This window comes from Sparus aurata, chromosome 21 (assembly GCF_900880675.1).
Source record: "Sparus aurata chromosome 21, fSpaAur1.1, whole genome shotgun sequence".
NCBI classification, from domain to species: Eukaryota; Metazoa; Chordata; class Actinopteri; order Spariformes; family Sparidae; genus Sparus; species Sparus aurata.
Window position 1 is genome coordinate 22,131,627 of NC_044207.1, and position 12,059 is coordinate 22,143,685.

A 12,059-nucleotide genomic window follows, 5' to 3' on the forward strand; every position below is an offset into this window, starting at 1 on the left:
GCGAGGTGGGGGGGATGCACGACGGAGCAGCTGGGGGTACGAGGGCCGGGAGGAGGGATTGGTTTTACACTCACACACACACACACACGTGAAAATAAAATGGATGAACAAGCATTCCTACGCACCCTTTTCCCTCCATCTCTAATCTTCCCCTGAAACCCAAAAAACGAAGTTGCCTTTTCTTGGACTGGCAGTGACCTTTTGGAAAACAGGTACAAGAACCTGTTCAGCCCTCAGGACCTTGTGAGCCCCCTTTTACCCCCCCCTGTAAAGCAAATGTTAGTTTTAGAAGTTAGTTTGATCGGGGCCAACATTCAGTGTGCGGGGCGTAGAACGCGGAGGAGCTAGTTTGATGTATGGCACCAGATGCCCGCTGCCAGATGTTGTACAGGCTGACATGCAGGTCTGGCATGAGGCTACTTTTCAGGGCTGGCTGTGAACTAATTAATCTGCTCCCGCCCTGGTTTTTCCGCAGAAGGTCACACTAGAAAATATGTGAGTTTTGTGAATATCTGAATGTTTGAGCGTGCGTGGGCACAAGTCTGTGCCGCACCGTTTGAAACGCAAACTCGAACAAAAGCTTTTGTGTCTGAGAATGCACGGCGTATCCGAACACAGCTCGGTATTGATGCGTGATTGTGCGAGCCGAGTATCCTCTTTGTGGGAGTGTATAATGGCCAAAGAGCATGTCTGCCAGTGAGAGGATAAATTGAAACAAGATGTGCTGGCCCCTCGCTCCTTTGAAGGTGTTCCACATCATACCTCTGATTCTGCGGAGGGTAGGAGTACTACCATAAAAGGACACTCTGTTTACCTTAACCTGCCAGCGTCTGCTTGCCAGATGTTCCAAAGTTTTTCTTTCATCTCCTCACACGAACCTTATTTTTCCTTAATTTTTTTTTTTTTTTCGCGGCGAGTTTGTTGCTCTACATTTTTTTACACTGATGAGAAACAAGAACTTTGTCTTGCTGGAGGGGAGGAGAGGGCTAAATTTGAACATTGTTTCATTTGCCTCAGAAAGCTCGCTGAGATTGAAGGATTTGGGGGTAGAGGAGGCAGACAAGGTTCACTGGTCTCCCCTTCAAGCCTGCCTGTGCTGATGAAGACGCTGATACCACAGAGACCTGCGAGGCTGGGACCTATAAACGTGGCCTCCATTAAGTCCTCGAGCTTTGGTGAACTCATCTACACATGTCAGACTTTTTCTCTCAAAGTCCCTGTTATTCTAACAGAAGTGTTTCCTTTGGATTACTCACTCGCTGATTGCTGATGACCGCTAATAGCCATTTAAAGTCATTTTCTTTTGCATTTAGCACAAGGACACATTGAGAAAGGGGAAGTGGAAAACGTACAGAGCTGTACCAGAGACGCAAAACTACTTAATCAAGAATCAAGTACACTCTGCATTGAAATCGCAAGACATAGTGATAGAAAACAGATTATAAAAATAGCATGACGATACATAAGAAGTGAATCTTAATGTGTGACTATAGCGTGGAGTAGATCAGCCTTGTATTTCCTGTCAGCAGTGTTATTCCCTTTGAAAAGATGCCGTGCTGCGTTTGCTCTCTCTTTTTGTTTTGTTCATAACATTTCATGGAGTTGATGGTTTATGTTCTGATGCAAGACTTGTGTTGTTAACGTTATAGAGAGGGGAATGACATCTTGATTCGAAAAAATGTTTGAGATGATTGCTTTTGAAATGAAGGAACATGTGTTTTGAGGCACGATGCACTCAACATTTTCCAGAAACACTGGCACGAGCAGGTAAGGAAAAGGACCAAGGTTTGTTTATGGGCTGTTATTTTATATTTAACAGAAAAACGAGGGCAATTCAGAGACCCACCCTCAGACGAGCACACGCGCCATTGTAACTTAATACAAACACAGCATTGTCCAGTTCGCCCGCAAACAGTCAGCACGAATTCCTCTTTAAAAGGTTGTTTCAGCAAATTTCCCTCCTGTTTAATGTAATGAGACGTTCCTCGTGGAAACGGTTTTTAATGTAATTATTTATAATAAATTCTTAACCTTGAACCTCCAGTTATTTTGATTTGAAAGAGGGTCATTGAAATGCAGTGGCAGTTAAGACCAGTAATTACGAGGCCCTTAACAGGATAGAGGAGGGGAAAAAATAAAAAGAATAAGAGTAGAAGGTCACTCCACTCTCGTTGCCTCGCTGATGGAAAAAAGCTTTGCACAGATGAAGGTCTAACAAAGGTTTTTGATAAATCTGAACAGTAGAAAATAGTAATAATTATGGTATATATATATATCACAGTATAAGCTACAGGTATAACTGCCTACAAAAGCGGTTCAATATTTCTGTGCCACTTATGGTCCATTTATTAAAAAACAGGATACAGTTTAAACTGAGGCGCTTCTCAAGTATGGATTGTAGAAATGAGCTCAACTGTGAAGATGAGTTTGGTAATCAGCCACCATTAATAATGCAACGATAACATCTAAACGACATTTGAGAGATGAGGTAATTGCGGAATATTTTCTTAAGTTGGACATGAATATTTCGGTTGTGCAGTTCAAAGGTTCATCGTGTTTACAAAGAGGATACTTAGGAGAAAGTAGTGTTAGTTCTGCTTTGATCCCAAAGGTAATGATTATAAGCAATTGCTTGGCCGGCAAGGATGCAGTGGGTTGAGGGGTGGTGGGTCCATCATCAGCTGCTCAGTGTAATCTCTTTCTTTTCCAGTCAAGGACAGACAGAGACACTGTTAATTGCCTGCCATTCATTCCATACAACTAAGTCTAAATGACGACTCAATAACACCTCTCGGATGAAAAGGAGTATGTGCTATCACTTAGCAAATGGCTCCAAATTACAATGGGGCGCATCTTCTAATGCCATTACTATAGTTACTATCACTGGCTGGCTACTTTGCACGAGACCTAAGAAAAATATGATGTTTTAAAATTTGAGAGGAGAAAATGTCGACCGGCGATGCAGCATTTTTTGTTACCCGATAATGCTGCATCGTGCACAACAAATTCTGTGTTGAAATCATTGTGAGAAGAGCTAGTTAGTTGTTAGCCATCAGCGGGCAACAGAGTGTGTTTTGGCAAAGGGGGGCTCGATAAGTTCAACTTATTTACTTAACACATTAGGTAAATGATAGTAAACAGTAAAAAAAAAGAGTGGAAGTACATGTTTTTCTTCATTTATATCAAGTGCAACAAGAAACTAGGATAATCTGAAATGTCTAAAAAATAAACCCCTAAATCTCAGGTGTGCTGGTCCGACCAGTGAAACAGTCGCACCCTGGAGCCCTGCAATGCTTTTCAAAATGAGAACCACCTATGCCGATGTTTAATTTTAATAGTGCATCCCTATGGTGAATAAATCTACTTAAGTACTTCAGCTGAGTACAGTTTATAGGTACAAGTACTTCAGATGATAATAACAAAGTAATGAAACAACTTATTATGTTTTGGTACTGTTAACAGCCAGACCGGCTACAATTGTTTTGAGATACTGATGAAAAAGTTAGTCTAGTGCCCTTCTGGGATCATTAAGTGGTGGTTTAAATGCTCACAGCAATGTATCCAGTTCATTATTCTGAAAGACATCTGAACCCCTGCTTCCTACACAGTCTGCTCTGCTGTATTTTCTTTGCTGCTCCACCTGAAAAGCGGATATTCAAAACAAAACCAAAAGAAAGAAAAAATGAAAGGGAGAAATCTTTCCCTCCTTTCGTATCCCTGTTGTTAGCGATGCCACCTGAAACCCTGCTCCCACTCTCACTCCTCTTCTTTTATTTTTTTTTGTGCCGGGAATAAAGTGACAACGCTTTCAAAGGGCTGCTTGATTAGGCAGAGTGCAGCAGTCGCTGGGCCCCGCGGCTGTTGTCAGGCTCGTCTCTGCACCACTGCCTCTGCTGGTGAGATTTATCCTGTTTGTTTTGGTACAGTAGCAAACATGTTTCCCTTTCTGAGCAGATATGCACCTTCACTCCCTCGAAAGAAAAACATTTTCGCAGGAGGAGAAGAAGAGAAGGCACTGAGGCAGGAACCTGTTTCGTGGAAGGATTTTCTTTTGCTTTTTTTTTTTTTACTGGCAGGCAGTACATAACACATTTGGTGTTCCTTTATCTGCTCTGCTTTGAAGGCGCTTCCACACCTTTATTTATGTGAACATTGATTCATACAGTAACACCTGCTACATGATTATACAGCACAAGCACAAAAATGCTACCATAGCTACACATCCTTCTCAAAGATCCCGGGTAAGACCGTGGTACTGGGAGTTATTATGCTGTGAGTTTCAGGGGTATTCACACATGGATATATGTTGTGACTGAATATCCTCTACAAGCGTGTGAGTGTATCCCTATGTGAGTGCTTGTGTTGCCTTATATTCATTCATATCCACGCATAGTATCATTGTATATATAGCATTTTGCTCACTACATGCAAACATTGTCCTGGATAAAGCGGGATGCTCGGATAAAACCTGAATCCATAGTTTCATGCTTGTCACCTTCTCCCCTGACAACAGGTAATTAAAGTAATGTTTGAATTGTTGAGCTTCACTCGCTGTGGATGGTTGCCGGGAAGCCTGGTGTCTATTTAAATCAGACATACATACATACATACATAAAAGGCACACCAGCTAGCAAGGCTTGATATCAATGTGCTCACGCAGCTTATTTTGATGCAGGAGAATACAAACGTGGTTTGAAAGGTGTTCCTCTCTATGTGTTGGATGTTTTGTATGGAACTTTATTGGCACGGATGGGTGCAACGCGACAAGCCAAGTAACATTTCTCAATTTGCAAAAGGACGGAAACACAACAACACACAACGAATGTGTCTTCTCAAAATCCAAATGGATAATATAAGACTGTACTAATTGAATATATCAAAAGAAGACCTATCCTTCAGTGTTTGTATATGTTATCGTGTGTGTTAGTCTAACAGAAAACACTGCTCATGAACACCTCTTCAGTAGTAGTTAATTCCGTGACTTTGTGACATCACACTATGTCACTGTGTCACACATTTGTATACTTAATGCCTAGCGGGCTAGCTCGGCATGTGATATTTGATTTAGCACAGCTGCTCTCGTGTAGCTGTGCTGGCTTCTGGCATGTGCAGTATCTCAGTATTCAGGAGGGGGGCCTTAAAGAGACAGGAGCTAAAACAGAGTGTTTCAGACCGAGGGGGATTATAATGTTGCAGCACTGGACAGTATGAGAAAACTGATGTGTTTTGTGAGCATTAGAATATGTAAACCTATTCTAACAGTGACCCAAACTCAAATTATGTACCTGAAAATTAGCATAATGTGTCTGCTTTAAGAATAATACGGTAAAAGGCAGGATCATAATTGGCTGAAAATGAGGACAGAACATGTATTAACTGAGTCCATCTGCTTTATAAATGGATTCACAATCTTCAGAGGAATGTCGCATGTTATCGGCTGAAGCTGAATTTAGCGAGAGGAATGTTAATCTACCTTCCATATCTGCCATTCTGTGCATTTTTATAATGACGGAGATTTTGGGGGCTGATAAGACTAGAATGGATCATTTAAGGTAACTGGTTTCACTTGTGGCAGTTGTTCCTAACAGAGAATGCCTCAAGAGAGACCATCTGTCCAGGCTTCCTCTCCCTTTCCTGATAATCATTAAAACACAGTGTGCTGCGCACAGCGTGAGAACTCCCTATGATTCATATCACACACAGCCAGTATCTCTCATTAATGGTGCCACCGCGGTCATTGATGTTGCACTGGCCTGGGCTGCCTTTCAGGCAAAGCGCCTGCCTGCTTACTGCAGGGGTTCAACAAGCAGTTCAAAATGAAGTACTGTTTCCATCCAATGGCGCACTGATGAAAATGAATGAGAGTCGCTTTAATATCTGGCCTGCTCCAGGAAGGAGAGCTGGCACTTAGCATGGAGCATAAAAGGAGAAGGTGCATTGCCTCTTTGCATGCATTCACAAATCAGGGCAAAGTGTGATGGACTGAGAGAGGGAAGGAAAGAAGACAGCCTTATTGCTTTATGTGGCTGATCTTGCAAGGCTGACAGTCTGTGTCCACAGAGTGTGAATTTGTTATGGCACAGAAAGCTTAGCAGCTGCTCGATGCTAATTATGGGCCTCAGGTGAGTTGGCAGCTGATGCTTTCTCAGACACCTGAACAACGCAAGTCAGAGTAAAGTCATCATCAGAGTACTGGAGGAGAACTTATTTAAACCAGCTTTAAAGGCAAACATGTATCATCCTGCAGCAAAATAAAAGACTGAGCTTACTGTCACTTATTCTGCGCTGTATGTCTTTATCAGTGTGTAACCATGGTTACAAGGTTGTTTTAGCTCCATGCTGCAAAAATATTCATCTTGACAGATCAAATTTATTTCCCGTTGAGTCCTCTTTCTGCTTTAATGAAAAAAAGGTGTCACCTCTCACCTCATCAGATCAGGTTTTTTTTTTTCATCTTTGAAATATTAAGATTAGATCTTGTTCCTCGTCTGAATACCGTTAAAGTAACAAAAGTGTGACAAAGAAAATGTCCAAAATGTGTCCCAAAACACAACCTGCATGCACAATTGTAAATACAAAAAACGCGTGTGATAACAAAAACAAGAATGCAGGTCTATCCTCATGTCACACCTGTTGCGTAGGCTGGTGCCACCGAGAATGATGACTGGCACCACCACATGTCAGGATGAAAATGTTCACTGAAAAGACAGAATTTTATGGTGATAGCAGACATCACCCGTACATCTGCCAAAAGTCTACAGAGCTACAGGGCCACATTACAAAAGGAGCGTGGGCAAGCACAACATCAAACCACATACAACAAAAGGGAATACCTTCCCTTGACAATAAACACAAAACACAAATTACATTGCATGGACTACAGCAACACTAGAAGAATATTTAATGATGCAACACAATCTATTACTATCTGTAAAACTGAAGAGTACAAAATATCCCTTAGCTCGGGCTAACTAGTCACATGCTGCTATTTACCTCCACTTGACTTTACACCTGACTCATGCTGGTCCGGTCGGTTCACACAAATTCAAACCGGATGAAGCATGGACACTGTACCATGCTTCTGTACCACTAGAAACATACCCAACCCTGAGAACAATTCTTGCTCAATTTGAAATAACGTTTATTTTCATCAGAATCCGACATGAGTAGCTTGTTGCCAAGACAAAAAACATGAAATACAGAGACAGTTGTTTGTATTGTTCACCTCAGATAGATGGCAAGTACTGATCGTCAGCCAATGTGATGCTACGTAATTAGCCCATTGCCTGAGTGTTGCAGTCTATTAGTTACATTATTGCGTGATGTTCGTGGGGGTAGGTTTTGGGAGTTTTTACATTCGGCGTACCAGAGACAAAGGTTGATTTCGCCACATCGTTTGGTACATCATGTTTCCCTGAGGCAAAGTTTTCGTTCTGGCAACGCAAACACGAGAACAAAACATCATGCACTGACCACAATTTCAAACCATTTCGTCAACTCATTTTCTGTTGCTACCAAATGAATGGAACCTGACAGAGCAGTGCGTGTGAGCAGAACAAAATACATAATTGCTTATTTGCTCTCAAAATTGCGTAGAGTCAAATAAATTGCATATGCTGAAAACCATAATAAGCTTTCTAATCGACTATGACCTTTCCTGTGTGGGTGTATGTTTTTTGTCTGTGTGAAAGAGAACAGAGGAAACGACGAAGGGAGAGAGAGAGAGAGGAGAGAAAGAAGTAATGCTGTTTTGTATCCGCTACCCTGTTGCCCTGTGGCGATGACATGGTCTGGAGGAGTTTCTCCATTAGTACGCACTGACCTAATGTAATAAACATCCAGGGCTGATTCCTCCCAGAGCATGGGTACTTTATCACAGATGATAAACCCTGTTCTGGTAAGGCTGGCGGGGAGGGCTAGAGGAGGAGGGGCGAGTGGGTCTAGGAGGGATGCTTAGAGGGTGAGCACAGCCATTACAAAGGGCAGAGACGGGCTGTCAAGCCTTTGCGTCAACCTAAACCCTCCCCCCCCCCCTTCTCTCGCTCTGTCTGCATTCTGCTTCAGTTGTCAGGAAAATTGGCAAGCAGTGGGAATGAAAAAAGCGGATCAAGTTGAGCAAGCTCCCAACTCGGAGGCCATGCTCAGGCGTTGGAAAAGAAAAGAACAGTCAAGGTCCTCCCACTTGACAAAACAAGTGGAGAGGGAAAAGAAAAGAAGAAACAGACAGGTTATTTTTAGACCAGCCTTTACAGCTGTCAATATTTTACACGGCAACACAAAAGTTGTCAGTTTTGACTGTGCTGGCATCAACATCTGAGCAACTCATGACCATAAAAGGAATCATGAAACATGACGAGGGCAGATTACATTACAGTTTCTGTGGCGAGAAGTTAAACTCTCTTGCAGAGAGCTAAGTTGTGTTCAAATGTATTGATATTGACCAGGGGTGGGTGGTTCTATTCTGTCCCTTGAGCAGCTGAAATTCACAGTAAACCATCCTCTACATGAATGCTAAATGAGCTGTTAACAATTATCACACCGCTCATCTCTCCTTTGTGCCTCTCGCTCTACCAGCTGAGGCTGCGATACAAAGTGTGTGGTATCTGTCAGGAAGGGAAGGTGTTTATCTTACATGGGATTTTGCCAGTATGTGCACAAGGAGAAAAGAGGTTTAAGCTCACAAACCTGAGGCACAGTCTGAACTTTACTCACACACACACAGACACACACGCGCGCGCGCGCGCACACACACACACACACACACACACACACACACACACACACACACCTTCGCTCATTCTTTGAGCACTGTATCAATAAAAAACACTGTTGCCTTGTGCTGCTAAAGCCTGACCCCTAGTCCTATAAAAACTAGCCAGGTGGGCTCAGTGTAAAAGCAAAGGAGGATTTTGTGTCTCAGTGTTGCTATAGCAACGCACTGAGCTTTAGTGATTAGTGATTAATAAACCTCCCACAGTGTGCTCTCATTTATCAGACAGCTAGTGAGAACCGTGGGAACCTCTGCGATTCGGTCAAGTACTGGGCTCCTACTGGTGTATTTTTACTCGTGCTGTGTTAACTTACTTTGAGTCCACTCACAGGAAGACATTAAATATACAGCTTATTGACTTGTGTAACACACAGCTTCTCAGCTGTTTTGATTTTTCACTGTCAGGGTTACTTCACTGCCATACTTACAGCTTTGTTTCAGTGCAAAAAAGATAAAATATTTCCTCCTAACATTTGAAAGCGATGGAAATTGTTATTACCACCGCCAAGAGGGGTATGATTCCAGCCAATTCCTTTTGACTGGTTGGTTGGTTGATGGGGATTGGGTGGGTGGTTGGTTGAATGGATTGTTGGTTGATTGGTTGGATTGTTGGTTGGTTGGTTGGTCAGCAGGATGAACAGTTTCAATGAAAATTAGATTGGCCCAGAACAGGCCCCAAAATGATTATATGCCAATCCAAAAAAAGGGACAAATTCAGGATTGCTTTTTCTCATTTTCTCTAACATTGCGAGTCTGTGAGCAATTCTTTACATATTTTTCAATTTCTCAACTAACAATCCAAAGGTCATGATTAAAAATAGGCAGTATTTATGTGCAAGAACAATTTGATGTGGATGTTTATAAAAATCTGGATCTGGCCGGATTAAAAATAAGATTGATTGCATTGAAGGGAAGTGTTGGACCTTTGTGGAGGTTTACGCTTAAATTTTTTAAAATCGTTTTAAGTAAGACCTGTTGTTTAGCACCTACAGGTACAGACCACACAAAAGTCCTTGTATTTGAAAACTTACTTGGGAATAAAACTGATTCTGATTCTGATTCTGATGAACTGACAGCATCTGATAAACGCCAAGGATGTCTTGGTTTCACTCAGTTCTGGCTTTCCAAAGGATGCCGTAATGGTTTGTATTATTCCTGGTGAGAGCCGGACTGGGTAATAAGAGTAGGATGGTGCCAGGTAATACATTGTGGTAAACCCATTAGGAGCCATTGGTAACTGATTGTCTGATAGGGGGCCAATGCCCTGGAGGAGTTCATTCCTAATGGGATTGGCTGAGTTTCTCAACCCCTGTGTGCTTGTGTTTGCTGTTGTACTGCATGTGTGCAGCCAACACAAGCAGGATAGCCTTGAACTTTTGCTCCTTTAAATACACGGCAAGCTGACAGTGAGGGAGATTAGGAGAACTGAAAGATGTAATTAAACGGATGGCCATGGAGGCAAAAAGTGGAGGACCAAAGGATGTTAAGGTCTGAGAAGGCTGTGCGTGTTTGTGAATGCCTGTACAGGCGTGAGGATGTGTTGCCCCTGAAAGGATAATAAAATCCAGTAATATAATCTTTGATTAAAAGTTATCTTGAAAGTTACCCAGTGTCTGTGCATTAACACACGGACAAAAAGGCTATTATACCTTAGAAAATTAAGAAAAAATTCAGTTGCTTACTTGCTTTTAAAAGTTTTGTCTGCAATTTAAATCGCAAAAAGAAAATAGCCTTACACCGTAGTTGACATAGAGCCAACTGAAACACAGCCAAGTTTGGAGGAGGCAACAGAAATGTATTTACTCTCGCTTACAGAGTGTCTTTAACATTTCAACAGCTTAACCGACAATTTGAGAGTTTCACTAACAGGACTGGTGGTAATATCAAAAAGGCAAGTGAAAATGCAACTACAGTGTTCAATGCAGAGTGAAATCCACCCCAGGAGGTTGTTTGAGACAAATATTAGCTCAAAGTTTTAAAGCAGCTTGAGAAAAAAAACAAAAACAAAAAAAACTTTTGTCTTGCTCATTGATCATACATCTGTTCATGCTAGTTTAGGAATAGTGATAGATAGAAGGATGCTACCTACTATAGCTTCTTCTGGGGTGTTCCAACATCCTCAAGACAGGGATCCAATAGCCAATCAGAGTTCTGATCTGATACATGAGCTAAAAGAATGATAAGAAATGATAAGAACTTACAGCATTACTACAGCGTTTTACAAAATTGCTATAACATTGTATTTACAAAGTCAGTACATTTGACAGTCTACATTTATTAAACATCTATAAAGCTCTCAAAATCTGCCGTTACTTGAAATCAGAGAAACTACTGCTGACACTACCATAATAAAGTCTGACAGTGTGATTACACATTATTAGTTAGACTGCCATGACAGATTATGTCTTCTAAACTTGCGTCAGAACTTCATAACAGACTCTAACAAACTTGGCATTACAAGTGACCAATCAACCAAATGACACTTAATCACAGCAGTCATAATCATTCATAGAGTTTAATTGATGTTCCTGTCAGTGTGTTAATGTTATGACAGCATTATGGCAGCTGTACGCATGTCCCTTCAGATGAAGTGCTGCCCAACAGCTCAGTGCTAAAAACAAGCTAAAGGCTCCCTGTGCCAGACTTTTTACTGCAATTCCAGCAGCTCTGACGCCATGCCGAGAGAGACGGGTGCACTTCCTGCTGATGTATTTGAATTTTCATACATCTTCTGACAAATCCTGGGGGATACAGGCCATTAGGAACCTGGGCTAAAGGTACTATACATGAATGCTAAATGAGCTGTTAAATAAAATCACCCTCCTCGTATTTCCTATCTGGGTAGCTTGGCACGCCCTGTCCTACAGTGACATATTGCTACAGCCTCGCTGTCTATGTTGTGCATACATTACCTCTTTATGCTCTAGTGATCAAGCGGTCATGCTTTATGTTTAAAGTGATAGAATTGTGGATGAAAATGTGTGCTATACATGTTAAAATGTAACTTTCTCATGTGTTAATTTACATTTATACTAGAGCAGAGCCTTTCAAAACAGGCTGTTCAAAAAAAGGGGTCCATTGCTTGAGGCTGAGGTATTGTTGCTTGTTGAGAAAAGCTAAATCAAACAAAACCACACCTGACACTGTGGTTCCATGGATACTGGGCAATACACCTGCCATGACTTATTTGCATCCCCCAGCAGAGCCTACGTGTGTGCGTCATTTGCGATGCTGTGCACAGATTATCAATTGCGAGGGGCTTACTGATCCAGTCTTAAGCCTCCTGAAC

The 12,059-nt window shown here is 41.8% G+C and overlaps 1 long non-coding RNA gene across 2 annotated transcripts in view; it reads right to left on the reverse strand.

The window, feature by feature from the left end:
- LOC115572230 (uncharacterized) overlaps positions 1–12,059 on the reverse strand; it is a 76,378-nt gene that overhangs the window by 36,483 nt on the left and 27,836 nt on the right. The window contains exon 2 of one of the 2 annotated variants that reach the window (XR_003982057.1): positions 10,860–10,938. The exons of the other annotated variant lie outside the window; for it this stretch is intronic. This is a non-coding gene — a long non-coding RNA (uncharacterized LOC115572230). The remainder of the gene's footprint in view (positions 1–10,859; positions 10,939–12,059) is intronic. 2 annotated transcript variants of the gene reach the window in all.